Below are 12,454 nucleotides of genomic sequence, written 5' to 3'. Positions count from 1 at the left end.
TGTGTGTGTGTGTGTGTGTGTTTAACTGTGTGCTGGGTTGAATGAGAAATATCCCCATAAGCTCATGTTTTTGGCCCCCAGTTGGTGGCACTGTTTGGGGAAGTAAAGGAATCTTTAGAGAGTAGAAATTTCCTGGAGGAAACATGTCACTGAAGGCTAGGCTTTGAGAGTGTATAGCCTCACCCATTTCTAGCACTTCCTCTGTTCCCTGGGGTGCCAAGGAAATATGATCAACCATCTTCCTGCTATGGCCACATTCTGCCATCCTGTCCACAACATTATAAACGTTAATGCTCTGGAACTGTAAGCCAAAATAGACTTAAGTTTCTTCTAATCATGATAGCTTATCACAACAACAAAACAGTAACTATTGGTACCAAAAGTGGATTTTGTGCTATAGAGAATCTGATCATATTGGTTTTTGGAGGAATGTGGAAGACTTTAGAAGTTTGAACTAAAAAAGTCATTGAATGCTGTAAGCAGAACTTAATGGACCACTCAAGTAGGACACTGGAAGACAGTAGTGCTAAGAGTAATGAAAACAGTAGAGACCAAGATCCAGAGGATTCAGAGGGCATCAAATCAATATTAACAACTGGTTGAGAGATCATTTCTGTGACATGGCAATGAGTCTGGCTATTTTCTGTCTCTGTTCTAAAATTTTATATAACTCTATCTTGAAAATAGACCAATTTAGCTGTGAGAAGAAATTTCAAGATAACATAATTCTGAATCATTGACATGGTTATTACTGAGTACTTTTATACAGATCTATAATGAAAAAGAGCAAGTGGAACTGAAAGATACAAAAATGTATATCTGGAGGCAAAAAGAACACCAATTTTGTACCCAAGGCATGCTATGAAAATGGAAGGGTAATCTCAGAGCAAGACCCCAATCAGGCAAAATTCCAAATTTTGAAAAAGCAACTATGGAAGTTTCTGTTCCTAGAAAGCAACTTCATACAAAAGCTGATGATGATGTGATTGAGGGCCTGAAGGTCCATCTCCAGCTGACAGCCAGACTTGACAGTGTCATCCATGTTATACTGGCATTGGAGGCATAAATGATGCAAGAGTGAGGGGACATGGATTTGTCTTTGATGGTTTCAGAGATCATCTGAAACCAGCCAATGTGTGTTAGTGCTAGAGCCACTGTGTGAGGGTCCTTAGATGCAAGATGGCCCTGAGAGACCAGAAGGCCTTGGGAAGTCATTGCAGAAAGTAGTGAAAGTGAAGTCTGGATTGCAGTGGAGACCTCAAGATGTTGGAGATGCTAAAGCCATGAGACAGCTGCAAAGGAGAGCTGCATAGAAGGAGTAGAATCAGCCCAAGATATGCATATTTTGGGCATCAAATCTGGAGGAGTAGAGCCATGTAAGTCAAGCACCAGATATCAGACATGAAGGTATGAGATTTGGAATTTGACCTGTTGGGTTTCATTCTTACTTTGGTCTAATATTTCCTCACTATGAATTCCATTCCACCCTTTTAGAAAGAGAATGTATATTCTGTTTCATTGTATGTTGGAAGTATGTAATTTCCTTTTTAATTTTATCCAGGGTCAAAATTAAGAGATTGCTTGCCTTTCATACGAGACCTTAGTTGTTTTTTTTTTTTGTCTTCTTGAGACAGAGTCTCCCTGTAGCCCCAGCTGTCCTGGAACTTACTATGTGGACCAGGCTGGCCTTGACCTCACAGAGATCTGCCTTCCTCTGCCTCCTGAGTGCTGGGATTAAAGGCGTGCACCACTGTGAGACTTTAGACTTTTAAAGTGTTGATACTGTTAATGACTATGGAAATTTTAAAGTTGAACCAAATGCATTGTGCATTATGTTCTGGCATGGGTCTATGTGTGTCAGGGAGTGAAAAGTGATGGTTTGAATGAGACATATCCCCCATAAGCTCATGTATTTGAACACTTGTTCTCTGGTTGGTGACCTTGTTTGGGAAGGTTATGAAATGTGTAGAAAGTACAGCTTTGCTTGAGGAAATTGTCAAGATGGTGGGTTTTGAGAATTATAGTCTAGTCCCACTTCCAGTTTGCCCTCTCTTCTCCCTATGTGCTGTTGAGATGTGATCTCTCAGCTTTCTGCTCCTACTAACAATGCATTTCCCACCATTATGAACATCTAGCCTTCTAGAACATTCAGCTAAAATAAACTCTTCCTCAAATTGCTTTTGGGTCTGACATTTTATTACAGCAACAAAAATGTAACTAATAGATGTCTTCTGCTGTAAGTATAGCTGGTAAAGATTTTTTTTCCATTATGTTGGCTGTTTGTTTTTCTATTGATAGTTTCTTTTGCTGTACAGAAACTTTTTAATTTCATGTAGTGCCATTCTTTATACTTGAAGAAAAGTGTTGAAGAGAGTTCTGTTTAAGAAGCTTTTGCCTACTGTAGTGTCTTGAAGAGTATTTCCAATAACTTTCTCTAGCAATTTCAGCATAGATTTACTTTATATTGTTTGAGAATTTCACAATGTATATAGCCTATTTTGATCAAATTCACTCCCCCTTTGTTCTCTTCCAATTTCTCTCCTATCTATCCCCACACCACTATATCCTCCCATTTTCATGTATTTTTTTCTTTTCTGTTTTTTATCAAACCCACTGAGTCCACACAGTGCTTCAGGATACACTTGGGTGTAGGGCCATTTAGTCAAACATGAGTGGCCTCCCAGGGCTGCATCCTTAATGGTAATAGACTGTATCCATTCCTAGTCCTAGCAGTCATCAGTTCTCAATAGCTCTTCAGCTAGAGGAAGGACTTTGTGACTACTCCTGCCTATGCCAAATCCCTCCCCCCAGACCTACCTGCACTTTCTCAGTTCTCAGATTCATGCAGTTCTAACGCAGACTGACCAAACCTCCATAATGTACTTGTTAAGTTACAGTTTGGAGAATAGGAATATTTATTTGGGCTTGCCAACAAAGCACATGCTATTCAGGAGAGGGTCACTTACAAAGGCATGCATGCCTATGGGCTCTTTCTCTCCTACATCTTGGCTAAGCTCCTCCCCGAACCCCTCCCACCCCCCACCCCAAGCTTCCTGGCATTCCCAGAGTTTCTCAGGGTGCTCAGTGAGTCCCAGTATCTTCAGTGTTTCCCAGTGTCTGGCCTTAGATCCTACCCCTCTGAGTCTCTTGGGATTCAGTTCTAGTTCCCCCAGGAGACACGCCTACCCAGTACCCTATTCAGCTAGGGGAAGTACTTTGTGACTACCTCCCTCTCTCCATGGTTGGATTTTGTCTGTCTTGATTAGTACAGATCTTGTGAATGCTGTCATAACTGCTGTGAGTGCATATGTGCAACAGCCCTGTTGTGTCCAGAAAACAATACTTCACTGAAGTCATTTGCTCCCTATGGCTCTTATAATCTTTCTTCTGCATATGTGTGTGTGTGTGTGTGTGTGTATGTGTGTGTGTGTGTGACTTCTACAGTAAAAGGCATCTATATGACTTTTCCAAAGGTCTTTATGTCAATTGATCTTCTCCGCACGCCCTTGTCTACTCTTCCCTCCATTCCTCTAGGCCACCACTTCATTCTTCTTATTCCAGTGTTCCCAATTCCTTGTTTACACCACCAGTGTTCTCTTTACCCTCCCTTGAAAGCCCCCTCATGGTCCCTTAACTAATCCTAACCTCCTTGAGTATTCCAATATAAAAACATATCTAAAAATTCAAGTGAGTGTCCACATATAAGAGAGAACTTGTGACTTTTGACTTTCTGGGTCTGGGTTACATCATTCAGAATGATTACGTCTAGGTCCATCAATTCACCTGCAATAAATTAAGGTCTTTAATTTACTTTGAATTGATTTTGTATAAGATGAAAGATGTAGGTTTAATTTCATAGGTCTAACTACTGCTGGGAGTGAAATTTAATACAGCCAATGTTGAAATCATTTCAGAGGTTTGTCAAAAAATTAAAAAAAACTAACATATGATTCCAATATCCCATTCCTGGGCATATATCCAAAGAACCTTATATCCTATCACAGAGATATTTTCGTATCTATATTTATTTCTGGTCTATTTACAAAGCAATTTAATGGAAACAACCTAGATGTCTGTGGACAGATGAATGGATAATGAAAATTTAGTACATATAGAAAATGGAATGTGATTCAATTGTGAAGAAAAATGACAAAATGAAGTTTGCAGGGAAATGGACAGACTTGGTAAGTATATTAAAGGGGGCGATCTAAACTCAGAAAAAATAAATTCCATGCTCTCCCTCATATGCAAATCCTAGCCCATAAATTATACATGTATATATGTAAACAGGTATAAGTCTAGATATAATATAAAATTTATAAAGAAAACCAAGAAAGTGTAGCATAAGGTCATGTGGAAGGATGGAACCCAGGCAGCAGAACATGTAAACCATGAAAGCACATACAAAGCTAATTTTTTTTCATTTTAATTCTTCTATAGGGCTTTTGTGGGGGGGTGTAAATAAGTGAGTAAAAATGTAATTGATAGTAAAAGTATAAAACAAAAATATAAATGAAACTCCTTGGCTTCAGGATGGCCATTTGGATTCTGTAAAAATTTACTGAGCTGTGTAGAGTTTGGATTGAACAAATGCTTATGTGACTTTCTTAAACTACCTCTGCAATGTTTTTATTTGTGAGTTACTTAGAATAAGGTGATTTTATTTTTTAAAAAGTGTTGGAATTTTTAAAAATTATGGAGTCTTGTAAAGTTGGGCTTGGTGTATTTCACATGATAAAATGGGCATGAGTTTATGGAGACATGAATGAAATGTTATGGTTAAAAATGATGTGATTGTGTGTCAAGTTCACAAACTGTAGAGTTGTCACAGTTACTGCTAATTGCCAACTTGACAGAAGTTAAAATAACCTTGAAATGCACCTCTTGGCATGTCTGTGGGCTATCATGATTGTGTTAGCTGAAGTGGGAAGACCCATTCCGTTCATGACAGCATTCCCTGATTGGTTCCTACCCTGGCTGCTTCCTAGACCATAGAAGTGGAGAAAGGGAGTTTGATAGCATGTGTGCATCTCTCTGTGTTTCTGACTGTGGATGCAATGTGACTGGCTGCTTCAAGATCCGGCTGCCTTGACATCTCTGCCATACCTGAGGCTCTTGAACCATGAACAAGAACAAGCCCTTACTCCTTTGCATTGTTTTGATACAGCAACAGAAAGGTAACTAAGATCCTCTTCCAGAGACATTCTTCCAAACACACAGGAGCAGCTTTCTTGCCATTGCTGTTGTGTTTAAAACTTATCTTCAGTCTGATATTCTTCAGAGGAATCTGCCAATAAATCACTGAGTCTGGTCCATCTCCTGCTAAGTTCTCGAGCATTCATCCCATATCTTCATGTAGAACATTTCTTGACTGACTTGATCAATTTTCCATAGCTCTTTATTTGGTTCAGTACACCATGGTGCCTTGACCTACTTCTCTGCCCATAGCTTATTTCCAGTGATAGTGGCTTCACTTTCTTTCCTTTTTTCTCTTCTCTTTTCCGCTCCTCTTCCCTCCTTTCCCTTCCCTTCCCTTCCCTTCCCTTCCCTTCCCCTCCTGTCCTTTCCTTTGCTCTGATCTCCTCCACTCTTTCTTTTTCTTTTCTTAAGGGTTTCATGTGGCCTAGGTCAACTTCAAATTATTTTGTCCAGAGGTTGGTCTTGACCTCATGATCTTCCTGTCTCCATCTCCCAAGCGCTGGAATTACAGGTAACTTTAATTACACCTGGTTTAATTGTGATTCTTTAAAATCTTATTTCCAAGTCCTGATCTTAGGGTTCAAGATTATTTCAACTACAAAGACCAGAAACAGTTTGAACTGATTTGAAAGAAGAGTCAGAGATATAGCAACCTCAAGGCAGTGAACACTGCTACTCAAAGTTGGGGGAACAGGATTGTAGATAAAGATTTTACAAAAATACTGGAATTAAAAAAGAAGGGAACCCAAAAGCCAATGATCAAACACCTATGTTAATAAGGGAGGAGCTGAGGAACAATGACTGAATTGGACATAAAATTCCAGTGGAAGAGGAGGAAGCCCAGACAAAGCCATTCTCAAGGAGGAGAGATGAAGCATCTGGGTACTGCAAAGCTGGAGTCCTTCACCAAGGATATAAACCCAGCCAGTTTGATTTCTGTAGAAGCATAAATGGATCCCAAAGAGTACCTATACTGAAAAGTGGATCCATAGGGAAACTGCTGAGTTGGTGCAGTCAAGGCCGAAAACTGTGGGCTCACATGGCAGGCAGCTGTGATTCCTGCAGGTGACTGACCTTCACTTTCCTGACTTGGCTTCTGTGCCTGTCATACAGATGGACAGTCTTAGGCAGGAATGAGCTGGTAAGATGCACTGTGGAGGAAAACACAGAAAATAGGCACTCTTCATGCCACCAACACATGCTAACACTACCTTCCTGTAGGATCTCTCTGGAATGCGTCTTTGGGAGACTGTCAGAATCAAACGTGCTTCCTTTGACTCAGTATTCCCACATATATTTGATGTTGAGTGCATTACTGTTTGTAAAGGAACATTTTGAAAACAGTACAAAAGCCTTTCAGCAAGGGAGAACCAGTTTAATAAATGATGCCAGTCACCCTATGAAATGTTGTATACTGCAGTAAGAAGACTAGATTGACTAAATGTTCTAAAATAATTGAAAACCAGAGCAACGAATGAACACAACTGAGATATATAACAATGTCCATGTTTTTGCCTGAAAAGAATAGATTAAATATCTACTCAGAATACTTCTGGAATGGACGACCAGAAGCTGAAAGCAGTCATTATCCCAGAAAAGAAAAGAGACTTTCAGTAGCATGTAACATGTATATAATATTCATTTTTTGTTAGTTTTGTTTTTCCCTTCCTCAGATATTTTACCTAACTTTTCAGAGTACTCATTAATGTTCACATGATGATTATGGGTTTTCCAAATATTTCATCTCCTTCAGTGCTTGGGTGTTTTCTAAAATCTACATTGTTTTAAAAATCTGTGCTAGGAGTTGGGCTTGGTGGCACATACTTTTAATCCCAGCATTCAAGAGGCAGAGGCATGTTTATCTCTGTGAAATCAAAACCAGCCTAGTCTACATAGTGAGTTCCAGGCCAGTTGGGGCTATAGGGGGACCTGTCTCAAAAAGACCGAAAAAAAAATCTGTACTAGCTAAGCTTTTAGTTTTTTGTTTTGTTGTTTGTTTTGTGTGATGTTTCTATGTAATGCCATATTACTGTGATGCTTAAATAAAAATAGTATGACTCTTAACATCCATTTTAACAAAGAGAGACCTGACTGTTCTGAACACCTGTTCCTTCAGAATTCCCTTCAAATTGTTCTCTCCTTCTTTCATTGAAATAGTATATCCAGAATGAAATGGTTAGACTCTTTTCTTATCAGAGAAGAATTTGGCCTTTTCTGATCGTTACTGATTTAGAATAGCACACCTATATACAACCATAAACAGATGTTACTAATTTTTCACAAAAGAGATAAGCTCTGTTTGTAGCAGTTTGATATGTAAAACATAGACAAACACCTTTGTGTATTATTCTGGATTAAAGACAAAGAAAATTCATTAGAGATTAAGGCTATATTCCCAGGTTACAAGGGGTACACATGTCTCAGTGAACCTGTTGACACTATAAATAAGCTAAGATAAAACTTACTTTTGGGGGACTGAATGGGTGGCTCAGGGGTTAAGAACACTGCTCTTGCAGAGGACCCGGGTTTGGTTCCCAGCACCGACATGGTGGCTAACAACTACCTGTAGCTCCAACTCCCGTGGATGTGACACACTATTCTGACCTCCGTGGACACTGCCAAACATGGGTGCACTTATATATATGCAGGCAATACATTCATACCTTTGTCCACAGTATGTCTATATTGTAAAAGTCATTTCCACAGTTTTATTTTATTGTTGTTGTTGGGACAGGAAATATAGCTCTGCCTGGCCTGAAACTAGTTATATAGACTAGACTGACCTCAAACTCACAGAGATCTTCATGCTTCTGTATTCTGAGTGCTGGGATTAAAGGTATGCACCTCTATGCTCAGCCAGATATATATTTTAAAGGTTAAGAAGCAGTTTGAAGCTTTTAAAGAATTTAAAGTGGTGATATGTCTAACTTGAACTTTAAACTCTTTTTCCATCTTTATTACTGATTCAAATGGATGAACTGAGGATGTAGGACATTGGGCGAGTATTTACCTAGCATGAAAGATGGGTTCAACCCACAGTACTGCATAAAGTTTGGAGTGATACTATAGGCCAGGAATCATAAAACTTGGGAGACTGAGCGAAGAGGATCAAAGTTCATGATCATCTTCTTCTGCTACATAGTGAATTTGAGACCAGTTTGGGATACATAAGGGTTTATCCCAAACAAGTTAAAATAACAAAATAAATTGAAAAGGTCAATACAGCTATGGAACTATCTTGATTTAAAACATTATCACCACAGGTAATAGCCAATAGATGTTATGGTAGTACTTAAAGGGTATACTCAACTGGCCTGGAGAGTAAGTCAATACATATGGGTCATGGTGAGTCAAAAGTGACTACCAGAGTTACTGATAGCAATGTGCAGTATTTGATGCTTATTACCAGTCATTGACAACTTGTATGGCAGAAGGACTGTTTTCATGTGTGAGAAACTGAGTATTTTGTACTCATGAATGTATTCAGTAAATGATCTTTAATGTAGAGAGAATGTCTTTTAAACACAGTTTTCATTGTTTGCAAATTCTTTTTATTTACTAGCCCATTAAAATTTGCTTGAAATCTCAACAATTTGTACCTGTGGAGACTTCAGGTCTGATTGTAAGCAAGCACAGAGCAGCAGAGACTGTCTTGATGTCCATGTTCCCAGCTGAATGCTGAACAAGACCATGTCTAACTCCTGTTTTGACTTCACAGTGACAGCAGGCACCTTTTTCTCAGTCTTTTTAGTGACGCATTTTCTCATTTTTATGTATTTCTTTGGTTAAATTAACTCCCAAGCTATTGCATGTTTACAGAGAAGCTCTGTTAGGTAAGCTTAACATAGCATGATAGCCTGAGTTGTAGAGCTATTGGATGCTGAGTTCAGTGCCAATGAATGAACTATATCTATTAAATGTGATATATACAAACAGAAACATATAAATACATATACATGCATATATGTGTATATATATTTGCTATTAATCCACTGATGAAATGTTATGACCAAGGAATGACACAGTACCTCACTCTATTTCTCTGAAGAACAGTAGTTCAGTATTCTCTATTTCAATGACTGTGAAAAACTATAGAATGTAACTATTGCAAAAGTCAGAATCAAAAATGTAAGCATGCATGCTAGAGAACAGAGACGTTGCCACTGGGGAAGGCTACTCAATGAGAATGATATGAAAATTCCTTTCAAATATAATGAGCTGGTAAAGACATGCAAGTAGACCAATAGTGTCAGGTAATGTATGTATATGGGGATGAACAATACCTATCTTATTTCTCTGTTAATTAAGTTAACTAAATGTTGATTTTATTAATTACTTAAGTTAATTAACTAAAATAAAAATGTGTTCTAATAGTTATTATTGGTCAAGCTCTAGGTAAATGAGCAAATTCTTGGAGCTATGAAATATATCATTTAGTTCAAAAAAGGAATAGAAATGTTGTTTTTCAATTAGCAACATACTCTTTTCCAAAGGCTAAAAATGTCAAAAGTATTTGGGAGCTTGTACTTAATCCTTAAGAGGGTTACCTCTTCAGAGGGGAGAATGTTAGAGTAGCCAAAAGCCCCATAAAAATAAATAAATAAATCGAAGAAAGATAAAAAAATAAAGGCAACATTTTTTTCCTACTAAGCTTGTTCAAATGAAAATTTTAAGGCATTTTTTTTTCAGCAGATCAAAAATAAAAAGACAAAATTTTAATATAGAAATGCTTGTAAAATGTTGTAGCTATTTCTTTAAGATTTATATGTTCATATGAAAGATAGAAATAATACAGATATCAGAAAATTTTCTGTGAAAAATTGAGTATTATACATACTTTGTTTATTAAAGAAATGAATTAATGTTAAAACTAATGTGTTAATATTGTTTCCTTGGAAAACCATGTTAACCCATATTATTTGACAAGAATTTTGAACCTTAGCATATGAATTAACATTGGGTTGATAACCTTTCACAAATCCCATTTTGCTTAAATTGAAACTTTTGCCCCACTAGCCTATGCAATGTTTAGAATGTGCACCATATAAAATTTCAGAATTTAATAATAGTGGAAAAGAAAAAGAACATAGAGAGCTTTCTTGCCATTTCACATATTAAAGTGATTGGGAAGTGCGGAATATTAAGAGTAAACACAAGCTAGACTGGTCCTTAACCATACTAAGAAATACTGGTGTGGTGGGAATATGTGCCCCAAGAGGCTCACAGAGTTGCAGCTCTGTGCTTGTTTGTAAGGACCCTGAAGACTCCTCAGGTATAGGTTTCTTGTATTGCCAGAAAAATTTTAGGGAACAGGTAAATTAAAATAGAGAATCTGCACACAATGAAGACTGACCATGTTGAAGAGTACTTTTCATATCGTATTCATATTTAAGATCATATGTAGCAGCTGAGTCTCCCACAGGCGTTAGCTCCTATTTAGTGTCTAGCAGTCTTCTGTGTCCTCTTCTAGTGTGTCTGATGTTATCCCAAATATTTTCACTAAATTGCCCATGTAAATCTTTAGCAATGAAATATGGTCATCTTCTCTTCCTTTACACTTCTTGACCATGTTTATTCTTACAATTTTTCTTCTAAGACAAGCCTTGAGTTTCATTCTGAGATCATCTTGTTTATTAATCTCATATTTATGTGATACAGTCCTGACATAGGCAAATATACAACGTAAGAGAAATGGAAGAACTGGAGGCCTGTCAGTCATGTGCAGCCACTTCAGTTGCTCAGTTACCATGGCAGGTTGGTCTCTGAGGATGCACTCAATTGTGATTTGACTTAGAGAGCAACATAAGACATTTCTAGAGGCTAGAAGCTCAAGTTTGTTTTTAGGGCAATAAGCCTTAGATGATCAGAGCTTCCAGGAGATGGGAGTGGAGCAGAGCTGGGACTTTCCTTACCTAACTGAGCCATAGGAAAGCAGAACAAGAGGCTTCCACATCACGTTTTCTGCCTCTTCTCCCATTCTTTTACATCGCTTTACGACTTTCTCTTCCTGGGTCCAGGTTCACAGACATGCACAACCATCTCTTCGCTTTGTTCACAGAAAGACCTGTTATTGGAACCTATTATGGAATGATAGCAGCAGTGTATTGTATTTGTAATTTTCCATTTGGCTCTTATCTGAGTAAGAAAGCAACATTATGGATGACGTTATGTATGAAGTCCAGTAAAAATATAGTAATTTATAATAATGATTACTGACCTTAAAGTTGTGAATAACTCTGCACATGTTGCTTATACTACAGGTGTGTTGTTTCCTGAATGTAATGTGCAGTCCTGATGACTAAGGAGTCCAAAATGGTTTAAAGTACGGTAAAGAAATGCATTCCATTTCCTCATCTCTAATAGTTAAGACATTGAAACAGAAACTGACTAGTGGTCATTGTATATCACGGTGACTCCCCAGGGAAATCTATACACACTAGAGAGATATTCAGTGTAGTTATAATGTACATTTTCTTACTATTTTCTCAGATCCACAATCCATAGGCAATTCTTTTATAAAGTAATAAACAATGTCAAACACTTTATAGCCTCAGGGAAAGAGGAAGAATCTTCAATTTTTACATTCTGAATTTTATTTTCAAATTATATTACTATCTCCTTACATCAAGTACAGTCACTGAAGTTGTTTCTTTCTTGAACTGTTTGTTCAACTTAAGATTTTTTAAAAATACCTGGTATATATACTGTCCTTTACATTATTTCAATGATTTTTTTTCTACGTGACTTTTATGTCCCTTCAGTATAAATTTAATCATTCTTGATCAATGAAAGGCTCTAATATCTGGTAAGATTTTTTATGCCTTCATTACTATTCTTTTTATTTCAAAATATATTAAACAGTCTTAGTCATTTATATTTTTAACGAATTTTAGAATCAGTTTGTCAGGTTTCATAAAGTATCTCATTAGCCTTTTAATTGAAAATGTGCTCAATCTATAACTACTTGGGAAGAGTTGTCAGATCTTTATGTATCCTTTCAAGATACAATTAGACAAAGATTTCCATGCTCACAGGAGCCCATGAAGAATTTCTTTCTTAAAGTCTAAATTTTCCAATAAGATGTACTCTTAGAACATGCTTTATTAGTATCCTTTCAAGATACAATTAGACAAAGATTTCCATGCTCACAGGAGCCCATGAAGAATTTCTTTCTTAAAGTCTAAATTTTCCAATAAGATGTACTCTTAGAACATGCTTTATTATGTTTTGTTGCTAGTTCAATTAAATTTTTTAT

The 12,454-nt window shown here is 37.3% G+C and overlaps 1 pseudogene; it reads right to left on the bottom strand.

Moving 5' to 3' along the window:
- Positions 1 to 10,642: 10,642 nt before the first annotated feature.
- Positions 10,643 to 12,454, bottom strand: part of LOC103743601 — a 9,690-nt pseudogene continuing 7,878 nt past the window's right edge.

This window comes from Nannospalax galili, unplaced genomic scaffold (assembly GCF_000622305.1).
Source record: "Nannospalax galili isolate Female #2095 unplaced genomic scaffold, S.galili_v1.0 scaffold1562, whole genome shotgun sequence".
In the NCBI taxonomy this organism is placed as follows: Eukaryota; Metazoa; Chordata; class Mammalia; order Rodentia; family Spalacidae; genus Nannospalax; species Nannospalax galili.
This window is presented reverse-complemented; position numbering and strand designations above follow the sequence as displayed.